At 36.7% G+C, this 12,933-nt stretch overlaps 1 long non-coding RNA gene across 1 annotated transcript; it reads left to right on the forward strand.

Annotated features, from left to right (window-relative positions):
• Window positions 1-1,679: 1,679 nt before the first annotated feature.
• Window positions 1,680-5,260, forward strand: LOC106046237 (uncharacterized). The gene is made up of 3 exons (XR_001213129.3): window positions 1,680-2,638; window positions 4,360-4,531; window positions 4,634-5,260. It is a non-coding gene; the product is annotated as an uncharacterized lncRNA (long non-coding RNA).
• The last annotated feature ends 7,673 nt before the right edge of the window (window positions 5,261-12,933 follow it).

Genomic DNA, 12,933 nt, shown 5'->3' on the forward strand with positions numbered 1-12,933 from the left:
CAATCAACAGATCTGGATAAAATTTCAGTATATTCTAGTAATTAGTTCTAATATTGGTCTCAAAATAAACTTATATCCTGATATAACAGGCAGAGCAAAGCCTAGTTGCTGTATAAATATTCACAACACAACCACCATGATCTCTTAACTCCTATCAATTGATATATGTGGCTGTTTGGATAGTATGCACCACCGCTGTCAGTACTTTGTTTTGAATTATAACACAGTAAAAGTCTTATATGTAAGGACATTCCATCAGTGATCCTTCTTACTGGCAGATCACCTGAATATGTATATTAATTGCAATCCATCTATAACATTTCAGACTGTGTGTTGTGGTTTAACCCGGCTGGCAGCTAAACACCACACAGCCGTTCGCTCACCCTCCCCCCTCCCTCTCTGGGATGGGGGAGAGAAACAGGAAAGTGAAGCCGGTGAGTTGAGATAAAGACAGTTTATTAAGACAGGAATATAATAATAACAATAATAATAATAATAGTGATAATGATAATAGTATTAATAATAATAATGTGTAAGAAACAAGTGATGCACAATGCAATTGCTCACCACCCGCTGACCGATGCCCAGCCTATCCCCGAGCAGCCGGCCCCCCACCCCGGCCAGCCACCCCTATATATTGTTTAGCATGACGTCAGATGGTATGGAATACCCCTTTGGCCAGTTTGGGTCAGCTGTCCTGGGTCTGTCCCCTCCCAGCTCCTGCTGCACCCCCAGCCTGCTTGCTGGCAGGACAGAGCGAGAAGCCGAAAAGTCCTTGGCCTGGTGTAAACACTGCCCTGCAACAATTAAAACATCAGCATGTTATCAGCGCTCTTCTCATCCTAATCCAAAACATAGCACCCTACCAGCTACTATGAGGGAAAATTAACTCTGTCCTAACTGGAACCAGGACACTGTGCCCAGAAGCTTTTAAACTGGAAACTAATTCCTGAAAATTAAAAATAAATGACTCTTATAATCTAAAAATATAACAATAAAATACTTTATTTTTTTTTTTCCATTGAGATGGCCTATTTTATTATCAGCAGTATAAATATACCTAAAGTTCCTTGCAAAATATATATATGACAGTTGATTTCAATAGTATTATCTCAAATATTAAGTTAATGTTTAGACAAAGAATATATATTTTTACCCTGTACTGACCACAATCACAATGTTAAGACAAAGTAAAAGAAAACTGATGAAAAAAGATAGCATGTACTTGATGTTGATGGAATGTATGCTTGTGTCTAATACACTAGAGAAACTCTGCAATAACAGTTCATCCAAGTGAAAAAATTGCCCCATTTTGCTCCCAGGGTCAATGTCAGTTGAGGTTATTGACTATATAAATGCTAAATACAAAAGTTTGAATCGTCCAAGGCTACTTTAACTTGCACACTACACTTTTCAAGGTTCCTCGGTTACATTTACAATTCGCTTTCCTTATTCGCTTATGCTTTTTGTCCTCTCTCTTTTTTTTTCTCTCTTAAGAGCAATTTCAGCTTGTATTTCCTAAATGTTAGAAATAGATATCACCATTATGTAAAGAAAAATATCATATTCAAGAACTAAGTTGTTAGATTAACCTACCAATGCTTACTAATTGTCACATGCTGTTAAGACCACCTCCACATACATAGGGGAGCCTAGAGGAACAGTGGCAGGAGGAAGAAACTAAATAATACCCTACTCAGGCCATCACATTACATCAGGCCCATCTGCTCAAAAGGAGACAAAGGCAAATGGGAACCCAAATTAAGGACTCAGAGAAAGGGGAACACAATCTAGGCCCCTCCCAGTGCTGTTCCAGGACAACCTCATCCCCATGGGCCAGGTGTGAAACTCACCTGAAAACAGTTCTCTGATTATTTTACAGAATGAGGGGTCCATTACCCATTCATTACCCATCTGGGACACATTACAAGTTGTAGGGGGATTGCATTCTGGGATTACAGAAGGCTTATTACAGGATGTTTAGAGGAGGAACCAAAGTCTTTAAAAAGGATAGAGGGTTCAATCTAGGTGATTTGGGGGAAGAAAGAGTGAGGGAAAATAGAAAAGTAAGGGAGTAAAAAAAGAGTGGGTCACATATAAATAGCTTGCTGGCTCGTACTAATTTTACTCATGCCTTGTGCCTGATCAGTACAGTCTGTCTTATCTTGTTAAATTCCTTTTTAACTCTTTCTTGAGTGAGATACTCTCTCCTCTCAGGAGGGGTGGGGAGAAGGGGGACAGAAAAGTAGTCTGAGAGCAGTAACTGGAGTCAGACCATGGGTCAGAAGTCCCTGGTCAGCAACTGTAGAGTGTGTAGGTATGCAGGCGAGCATGTGAGCACTAGCAAGGGTCAAGCCAAACTTGCCAGTGATTAGGTGATGAGACCTAGGAAACAGGCACATGTGTTTCTCTAAGGGTGAGACCACAGGAGAAGCTGGCTGTTGGAGGGACCAAGAGAGTCCAGTCAGCTGCTGTAGAGACAGTGGAGTCAGTTAGCTGGGAGGGGTGTGCGTGCAATGCTCTTTGAAATTGAGGCATTTGGTCATGTTTGGGTGCCAGCAACAGGGAAGACTGGGATCCAGGTGCAGCTGCTGGGCAGAATAAGTGTTTAAGATTACAAGGTGAATCTCTCCCACAGGTACATATGTGTGTGTATATGCACATCTGCATATTTTTAGTGTATATAGAGATAGAGAGAGAGAGAAAGAGTGCAGATATATAAATATGCATGTATTTATTACTAGTGGAAAACTACCCTGATCAGTCAGAGGGGAACAGGATGACTCAGCTGGTGCTGTTTGTGCTTGATGGCTGAATGTGTTGGGCTGTGTTGATCTATGTGACCAGACATTTACATGTATAGATATATAGTGTACAGCTGTGCTCTGTCTGTGTGTGCCTAGTGGCAATACATGGCCAGCCCTGTTACTGGTCAGACCTGAGGGCATGGGACTGCAGCAACCTCACCTCTCTGGGGCTACTGGATTCAACGTATTCCTGACATTGTATGCTCTGCACACGAGTAACCTGCTGGATGATATAATTTAAAAATATCTTAAATTAAAGGCCACTGTCAGCATTGATAGATGTAGTGAATTTTGAAACTGCACGGGGGAAAAAAAAAAAAGGAAGAAGAAAAGGTTCTTTCAACTACCATTCCAGTTCTGTACAGAGAATTTTTTTAGGATTAGGGAGAAAGGGAAAAGACAGTGAGATATGCTTTCACACCAAGAGGGATCAATTTTTGAGTGACTTCAGCCTCCTTCTGTTTGTAATAGATTCATTATACTTCCGAAGTTTCTGATATATATGGAATTACTCACTGAGTAAAGAATTAATCAGTGTGACTAAAGTTGACATAATTAAGCCCTAATTAATCTGGCTGAGATCATAGAAGGAGTCAGTCAGCATCGAAATAGAAATACATTGTTATTCTTACCATGGTTCTTACTGCGAAACATATTGGTGCCAAACTAGCTGCCTGCCTTTAATTTTGATTAAAAACTGTGCCTTTCTCTTTAGTCACTTCTTATTTCTTGCTCTGTTTGATTGCAAGCTCCTATAAACATTACGTAGTATGAAGGACTGCATTCTGCAAATGGGGCCAAATGTTATACTGCACAATTCAAAATATTAACCTGTAATCCTGAAACACAATAGGTACTGTGACTTCTCAGGAGAGCTGTCAGTTCTGGCAGGAGCTGTTTGGGGTGTTTGGAACAAACACCATTTCCACTGTTACCTGTTTTTTGTTTGCTTGCTTCTGTGGCCATTAATGTCCACAGATAGAGGTACATATCCAAAGATGCATTAAATAATTATTTGTAGTCGCTGTTATAAGTAAGTCAGAGTACAAATTTTTGTAGCAGGAGTGTGAATATGCATTTCAATAATATAATAGAAAACACAATATAATTTCTAAAATAAGGTAATTCTTTTTAAGGATGATTTATCCCAAATCAGTAAGCTATAAACAAATACCTTAGTATATTATTATAATACTATGCATTAAAAGTACTATTTGTTGTTGATGATGTTATTGTTTTTAATCCAAGGAATTGCTTATGTAGTCCTGAAATTACTGGAAACATTATTTACTTGAATATAATCTGCTTGTCAATCTTTCATCAGTTCAAAGCCAGTGACTGGTGAGGTATGCCTTACTTGCACTTTTCAGTCATGACAATGTGTTTGTAGGATGTTACACAAAATAACATGGATTTTAGCTTGAACTAATCATCTAAATATCTACCCTAATTCTTGCGAAGATTTGCAGCCTAAGACAACTGTCATGTCTGTGAGTGTCATATCAGTTAATTTACAAAACATTATTTTACAATATTAATCCTGTGCTTTCAGTGTCTGCAGTTTAGACATCAGTACCAAAACAGAAAGCAAATTAGTGTAATATAGACGTGATGCAACGTCTGAAAGGCCAAGATAAGAGGAAGAGAAAAAGAAAGAGGAAAAAGAAAAGGAAGAGGAAGAAGAGGAAAAGGAAAAGAAGGAAAAGGAGAAAGAGAAAAATGTTGTGAGTTTCCTATAAATGTTTAAATGTTTTCTGTATTTATATAGCTATTGCCATTACACAAAACAGAATAAATAGGGAACTTTTTTTCCCCCCTTCTCCAAGCATCCCAGGCTAATCTTTGACCCTGTGTCATAGTAATGACTATGACAAATGCACCACATCTTCTTCTGCTCTGCACACCTGGACTGCCAGCAATGCTGTTGTGGGCTGTCACAAGGTAAGCCTGAAGTCAGAAGATGGGCAGATCTATCTTCAGATCCAGCATACAGGAAGTGCTGGCAGATTCAGCAGTATAGATATGACCTTTATAACCAGCTGGACAATTTTCCTCTTTCTTTCCAGAACAGTTCTGTATCTTATAATAGTTATATACATTAGTGTAATTTTTTTTCTCATTTCCAGATGGAGGATCAAAATATAAAAATACTTGTTTGAAATAGATGTCTTGAAATTTTAAAAATCTGTATCTGCTTCTGTTTTAATTTCCAAATCTTTCTATAACATGACTGGAAATGCTAATAATCTTAGTATTTCTCTACACAGCTTTCTGTTGCATCATTCGGCTACCAAATCCATTCAGTGGTAGACTAAGACTTCCTCAGACAAAGCTTGTCACTGTACTATATTATATAAGATTTTTTGTTTGTTTGATTTGCACAGACACTGTATGTTGAAGTTTGTACAAAATTTGCAAACACAATTTAGTTTAGCTTATTAAAAAGAATAGTACTTCCAGGAGTGAGCTGTATTTGTGCTAGAAGATTTAATTTGCAAAATTTAATGAGACTTACTGACTGTTCACAACATTTATATTTTTAGCACTGTTCTTTATCAACAACCCTTGATAAAATTCAGATGGAGATACATCCAATGGTCCCCCAGTAAAACAAAACAAAACGCTCCTAGATCAGTGTGTCAAGTTAAATTCAGTCACTGGTCACATGGATTTTAGTTTAGATCTTAAATATACAACATGGCTAAATCAGTGCAATATTCTGCTTGAACAGTTATGATGACTATTTCATTTTAACCTTGGTAAGGAGATTGAATGAGTAGGTAAACTTGGTGTTAAGATGATTACAAAAATAAAAATAATATCTTTATTCTACAGCCTTAGTGCAGTAGATCTGTCGTTCATCCTGGCAGATAATATTAATTCCTGTTTCTCAACTCAACATATGACCTCTACCATGCAATCTCAGAATTAATGTAGTTATTCACCAATCTTATAGGTTCATAAAACACTTTCTGCAACCAAGAAGTCTAGGTATGTTCAAGCTTATGTTTTATCTCACATTCTTAGTGAATTTTAACCTCCCAGGTGCCAAACTGTCAAAGCTGACATTGTATGTCAGTGGCATGGTCAAGCTTACAGGCATTTCAGGAACACTGTTCTTGTTTGGTGTCACACAGATGGGTTTACAGTGATCAGTAGAGGCAGACCTTCACCGGGGAATTCGCAGCTACTGTTAACCTATCAAGTGGTTAGAAAGCTGTAAGAAGTAAATAATGATTTCATTATTAAAAAAAAATAAAGATATAGAACTTGAACTTCATGTTCATGGCACGAAAGAATGAAAAAAGGGATATAGAGAAAAAGTAGAAAATTGGTTAGTGCAAGGTAAAAGCAATATTACATTTCTGCTAGATTGTTCTATTACTTCAGCTCAAACAGCTTTAACTCCTGTGGAATCATGATCAGGGGAAGATGAAACAGATTATTATTCTTATTTATTTATTTATGTATAGTAGACTTGTAGAAGTGGCATGAACAGGGTCCTTAGTCTTATTTTATTCTTCTAGACATTCTGCCCAAGAAAACTCAGAAGGATACATTATCTCATTGACTAAGAAGGTGGAAAAAAAAAAAAAAAAAAGCCCCCAGGTATTCTATTTGCGTTGACCTTTTTAAGGAACAATTCGCACTTACTGTGTTTTAAGCACCAACTCAGAAGCTCTGGGACTAATTAGTTGGTCCATATGCTCTGATTGCAATAAACATTAAACACAACTTTTGTAAAGAGCAAGGTCACTGTGATTACCTATATGAAGTCTCATCCAGGTCTGGAGAAACTCATTACTACAAATGAATGACTTTTTAAATTATTATTTGTTTTTCTTAAATATGACTTAAAGAACAATATAAATATTCCATAGAATGGAATACTTACTAAGTCATAAGTTTTCAATCATAACTCAGAAATATTTTACTAAGATAAATTTGTTCTGCATTGCCAGAAAATAACTATCCTTTAAAAAGCCTAAAGAAGACTATGTAAATTAATATATTTTACAAAGTTTTTGCCTTCAGATATGTTCTAAAGGTTAAAAAGCAATTAAAAATTGTAAAATAAGCAGACAAGCTTCTCATTTCATTTATTTTATCTTTCTTTTTCCTCCTTTGAATACAGTTTTCATTAAATTGCATTTTCCAGAAAATTCTCTATTTCATTTGTACTTTCTCTAATACTCTTTTTGTAAATATCACCTTAAAGCACTTCTTAAGTATCTGCCAATAATCACTATTTCTCTACACTGACAAAATGACATATATTAGCTTTTCTTTTATATGGTTTGAAAAATTATCTTCCTTAATTAAGAATGTGTTTTAAAGAAAGCAGAGATTACATAGTGTTCTCCCATTTTCTATTTTCACTTTTCTAGACTATAGAATATATAGAATGTAGATGGAACTTTCCTCTCATACTTGCATATGATATTAGAAGGTGTTAGTTACTAATAAATCTTAGTGTGGGGCAAATTCTTCAGTAGTAATAGATGAATCTATTCTTTTGCATACATATGGCATTAAGTGAGGTACCATTAACATATGGTTATATTTATATTGCTGAGGGGTGAGGATATATGTGTATAAAGGGGGCACAAAAAGTGTAGCGAAGATTCAATGTTTTTCTATATCTGGTAATACACAAGACAGAAACAGAGAATTCAGAAACCCTAAAATAGCAGCACCACATGAAAAGTAAGTTATAAACTGGAGGAGTGAGTGTACTCTTGCTGTGCTGAAAATAATCAGTTTTCAGAGTTTGAGCTATGCCTCATTATTGCCTTGCATTTAATTCTTCTGAAATAATACCTAAGACAATGCAAAGCTGTACCTGACTGTAAAGTATGTCGGAGATATTATATGTGAAAAACTCATATATAACAAAGAATTCAAAATGTTTAAAAATGGGAGAACAAAAGAATAATGTATTAAGTAACATTTCATGTGAAGGAGAGAATATCTGCTTTTGTCCCTGTTCTCTTGGTTATTTCAGTATGTATGTGTTGATGGCTAATCTAAATAAATACATAAAATAAATATGATCTAGGATACAAACTCATGGAAATTTCTTTTCAAAGACTTAGTGAAATGCCATAGAATTTGCATGATATGATGTGCACAGCCTTTTAATTTTCCTTCTGTTGTCTTTGATCTTGTCTTAGAGTGTTTTCAGTCTATTTCCAATCAGCCTTAGTTACCCGATTAGATTTGTTTTTTCAGATTCCTTTTCCCTTTGTATTATTCCACTGTTTGTTTGTTTGTTTTCCTTATAATTGTTTTATATGTCAACAAGATTTAACAAAATGAAAAATACGTCTTCTAAAGATAAAGACATATTTTTCTTGTTATCATAAAGTAGGGGTGAAAGAAAGAAAAGTTCTTTAGATAAAGTCAGTTAAATAATGTGTTGATTTAGGAGTCTATCATTTTATTTAGACAGAAGATCTCTGCTGAAGGCAGATTTTGGTCAATTATTTTGGTTAAAAAAATGATAAAAACTGATGAAGTCATTAAATTTTCAGAAGTTACAAATTATTCTGTAAAGCTTCAGTGACTGCAAATTAGCCTTTGCTATAGCCCTCTGCTAACAATATATAGATCATTTTATTATTCATGAATTTTAGTAATTTCAGGACACCAGAGGTCATCTTGTGCTCATATATTTGCTAAACACCTTGTGCTGGTATGCCTATGCTGAAAAATTGCTACTATTTACTTCCCATGGGACAAGCAAGCAACAAAGTGGTGGATTTGGCCCCAGACATCCACTCTGCCAGGCAGCATATATATCTTGCTGTCAGTGAAACAAATGAGCCCTTAAATTGGCTGCAAAGCTTTAAGAACTGAAATTTATATGTCTAGTTATCAAACAGAAAGTTCAGAACACCTGCCAATATGAAGTATAATTGTGACAAACTGTTACATTTTACCTTTAACTTTCTGGTGTTAACACCAAAACTTCATTACAAGAACCTTATCCTCCCTACCAATCCTTTCTCCCTTTCCCCAGACCAGATCCCCACCTTAAAAATGCTACATTCATTTGCAAAGGCTGAACTACCATAATTACATTGGGTCATCTATCAGCAGATAAAAAGCAAACAAAAAAACAAACCTGAACTTATTAAAAATGCTAGAATAAGAATATTCCATGAGAATAACCACAGAATTTCACATATTTCTACAAAAGACTAACTGTATTTAGATATCAGGTATTTATAACATGCTCAGTAGTCTTTCCAGAGAATATCTGCAACTATGAAATAAACTTTGTGTTTTGTTTTTTCTTCTTTATTTATTATTGTTTTTTTTCCTTAAAAATAAAAAAGTATAATTACCTTTTTTTTTCTTTTTTCATTGACCAAACTGTCTCTTTTTTTTTGTCCCAGAGTCCTCCTATCTAAAATGCTTTTTTTTTTTTTCACCAATAATCCATCAATTGCTAAACTATTTACTCTTGATCTCTAAAGAGGAAAAACAAACAAATAATAATAATAATAATAATAATAACAAACAAACAAACAAAAACGTACTCTTCTGTAAAACCCCTTTCTACTGTGTACTGTGTGTGTTACTGTTGTGGTTTGACCCGTCTGGCAGCTAAGCACCACACAGCCATTTGCTCACCCTCCCCACTCCCTCTCTGGCATGGGGGAGAGAAACGAGAAAACTGAAACCTGTGGGTTGAGATAGAGACAGTTTATTAGGACAGAAAATAAAGTAATAATATGTATAATAATAATATGTACAAAAAAGTGATGCACAATACAATTGCTCACCACCTGCTGACCGATGACCAGCCTATCCCTGAGCAGCCAGCCCCCCCACCCCAACCAGCCCCCCCATATTAATTGTTCAGCATGATGTCAGATGGTATGGCATACCGCTTTGGCCAGCTGGGTCAACTGTCCTGGGTCTGTCCCCTCCCAGCTCCTGCTGCACCCCCAGCCTGCTCGCTGGCAGGACAGAGAGAGAAGCTGAAAAGTCCTTGGCTTGGTGTAAGCACTGCTCTGCAACAATTAAAACATCAGCATGTTATCAGCGCTTTTCTCATCCTAATCCAAAACATAGCACCCTACCAGCTACTAGGAGGAAAACTAACTCTATCCTAGCTGAAACCAGGACAGTTACAAGTACTTATCTTCTCCTTTGTGCATGTATATCTATCTCTGTGTTACCAACCTCAATCCGCTATACGAAAAAGAGCAATAATTAAAGAGAAGTTTTAAATATTAAAAAATAAAAAGAGAGGGTTTTTGTTGCTATTGTTTGTTTGTTTGCTTACTTTCCCTTAATTATCAGGTGATAGAATATCTAAATTAAAATTCAATTTTACATTAAAAAGAAAATCTATATGGAGAGCTTACAAAATATCGTAGTCCTTGAACAGCTGTGAATAAAGTGAACATGAACAATCTAAGAAATAAATTGTGTAACACTTAGCTTCTGTTATGATTTTGACCATAATGTTTCTCTTTTTCCAGCTTCTGAACACTGTCTGAACACTATTCAGGAAATTCGGATAATGCAGTCCTTTTATATGATAACAATAATTTAACCAGAGTTTAAGCCAATGTATTAGTCAAAAACACATTTTTTTTCCTGACTTCTCAGTACTAAATCTCATGTATATTTTGTGTGAAACAGGATAGCAGCAGCTCATCCATGTTTCCAGCAGGGCTTCTTGTTAGTTGAGAGACATTGTTTATGAGATATTGGCTTTCTATGTATTCACACATTTTTCTATATTCCGTATACTGATAATGAAAATATCTGAAATATATACATTTTAAAAATGTAACGTCCAATTTGATTTTAATATAATTTGAAATATTTCACCCTGAAATCATAAAAAGTATCACTAGCATAGCTGTGCATATTAAGTTTTCATGATTTTGATTTCTTATTGGCTATTTCAAAATACATTGCAGGAAAGTTTTTCTTCAATCCTAAGATATTTATATGTATTTAGGACTAAATTATGTCTGCTTTCTGTGTTCAAGTTTTGAATATAAAGATGACACAATGTCAACAAGGCTTTTTGCACCAGTACACCATTTAGCACCTGTGGCCTGTATGGAAATTCAGATGCCACATATGCCTCTGCTCACTGAAATCTGGGCCAGCTTCTTATCATGCCTCATACAATCATTGCTGCAGCCACTACTGTTCTGCTAATCCAACTCTTCCAGAAAACAGCAGCTGCTGCTATCACTGCAGCTCTTCATCAAAGAAGCTTACTTTGCTTTTGAACTTAAATATCCCCTTATACAACTCCATGTTTTGATCCTTGCATTGGAAAAACACCAGGCTTGCAAAAGATACCTAGCCAGCTGAGAAATACACTACAATAGGTTGAGAAGACATTATTAAGCCACCCAAAATCTCTTGAGAACTTCTGTAGAAGAATGGCTACCGAAATTTTAATTGCAAACAGGCTGTGGAGAAATCAATTATTTCTGTATTTTTAATGTTTATGTTAGTTTGTGTTTATTTATGTTTATGTCAATATTTATTAATATGTGTTTTTATATATTTTTAGTGATAATTGGAGTACTGCAGTACATGGATACAGGCTCTTTAGGAAGGTCAGGCTGGGTAGATGAAGAGGGGAAGCTGTCCTGTATTTAAGAGATCATCAGAAATGTAAGGAGTTTTGTCTCAGGTTATGAGCTAGCTGAGAGCTTTTGAGTTGGACCAACATGGGTGGTGCTGTGGTGGATGTTTGGTATAGACAACCCGATCAGGCATATGAAGAAGATGAGATCTTCAGATACCTGGAAGAAATCTCACATTTGCAGGACTTGGTCCTCATGGGGATTTGAACTACTTTGATTCTACTAGAGGGACAACACAGCAGGGCATAAGCAATCCAGGACATTTCTCATGTGCATTAATGACAACTTGCTAACACAGGTGATTGAAGAGCCAATGAGGAAAGATGCTCTGCTGCACCAGATGCTAATAAATAAGGAAGGACTGGTGAGGGATGTGAAGGTCAAAGGCAGCCTTGGTGGCAGTGACAATTAAATAGTGGAATTCAGTATCCCGAGAAGAGAGAGCACAGAAAAATCAGAATCACAACATTGGTCTTCAGAAGAGCACACTGGGCAATTGAGGGATCTGCTTGGAAGAATTTAATTGGATATAACCCTGGAGAGATGAAGGGTTGAGCAGAAACAGTTGATTTTAAAAGATTGTCTCCCCAGAGCTGAAGAACGTTCCGTCCTGATGAGCAGAAGTCAAGGAATGGTGGCAGGAGGCCAGCATGTATAAACAAGGAGCTCCTGACAAAACACAAACACAAAAAAGCAGAATACAAGAGATGGATGCAGGAATAGATGATGTGGCATGAAAAGAGAGACCTAGTCCAAGTGTGCAGGGATTGAGTTAGAAAAGTCAAAGTCCGTCTGGAGCTGAATTTGTCAAGAGGCAAGAAGGGCGACAGGAAATGCTTTTATAAGTACAATCAGCAGCAAAAAGAAGCCCAGGGAAAATGCAGGTCCAGCACAGAATGTAGTAGGGGAGCTGGTGGCACAGGACATGAAAAAGATGGAGGCATCTAGTGCCTACTTCTCATTTGTCTTTACTGACAAGGCTGGTCTTCAGGAATCCTTGGCCCCTCAGACCTTTGAGCAAGTCTAGCGCAGGGAAGACTTTTCCTTGGTGGAACAGGATCATGTTAGGGAACATTTAAGCAAACAAACCTATGAGTCCTGATGGGATGTACCCATGAGTGAGCAGGAAAGTGGTCAATGTCACTGTAAGACCATTCTCAATTATCTTGGAAGTGTTATAGTGGCTGAGGGTGGTTCCTGAGGCCTAATGGAAAACTGATGTCACGTCTCTTGCAGAGGTACAAGGATGAGGATCAGGGAACTACAGAAGTCATCTCCATCCCTGCAAAAGTGATGGATCAGAGAATCCTGGAAGTCATTTCCTCAAGATAGGAAGGGAAAGAAGGTGATTGTGTGTAGTCAGCATCTATTTGCAGAGAAGAAATGTTGCCTGAATGACCTGATAACCTTCTACAATGGGAAGAGTGGCTCAAAGGGTCAAGGGAGAGCAAGGCATGATGTCTATTTCAACTTTGGTGAGGCTTTTGACACTGTTT

This window comes from Anser cygnoides, chromosome 1 (genome assembly GCF_040182565.1).
Source record: "Anser cygnoides isolate HZ-2024a breed goose chromosome 1, Taihu_goose_T2T_genome, whole genome shotgun sequence".
Lineage (NCBI taxonomy): Eukaryota > Metazoa > Chordata > Aves > Anseriformes > Anatidae > Anser > Anser cygnoides.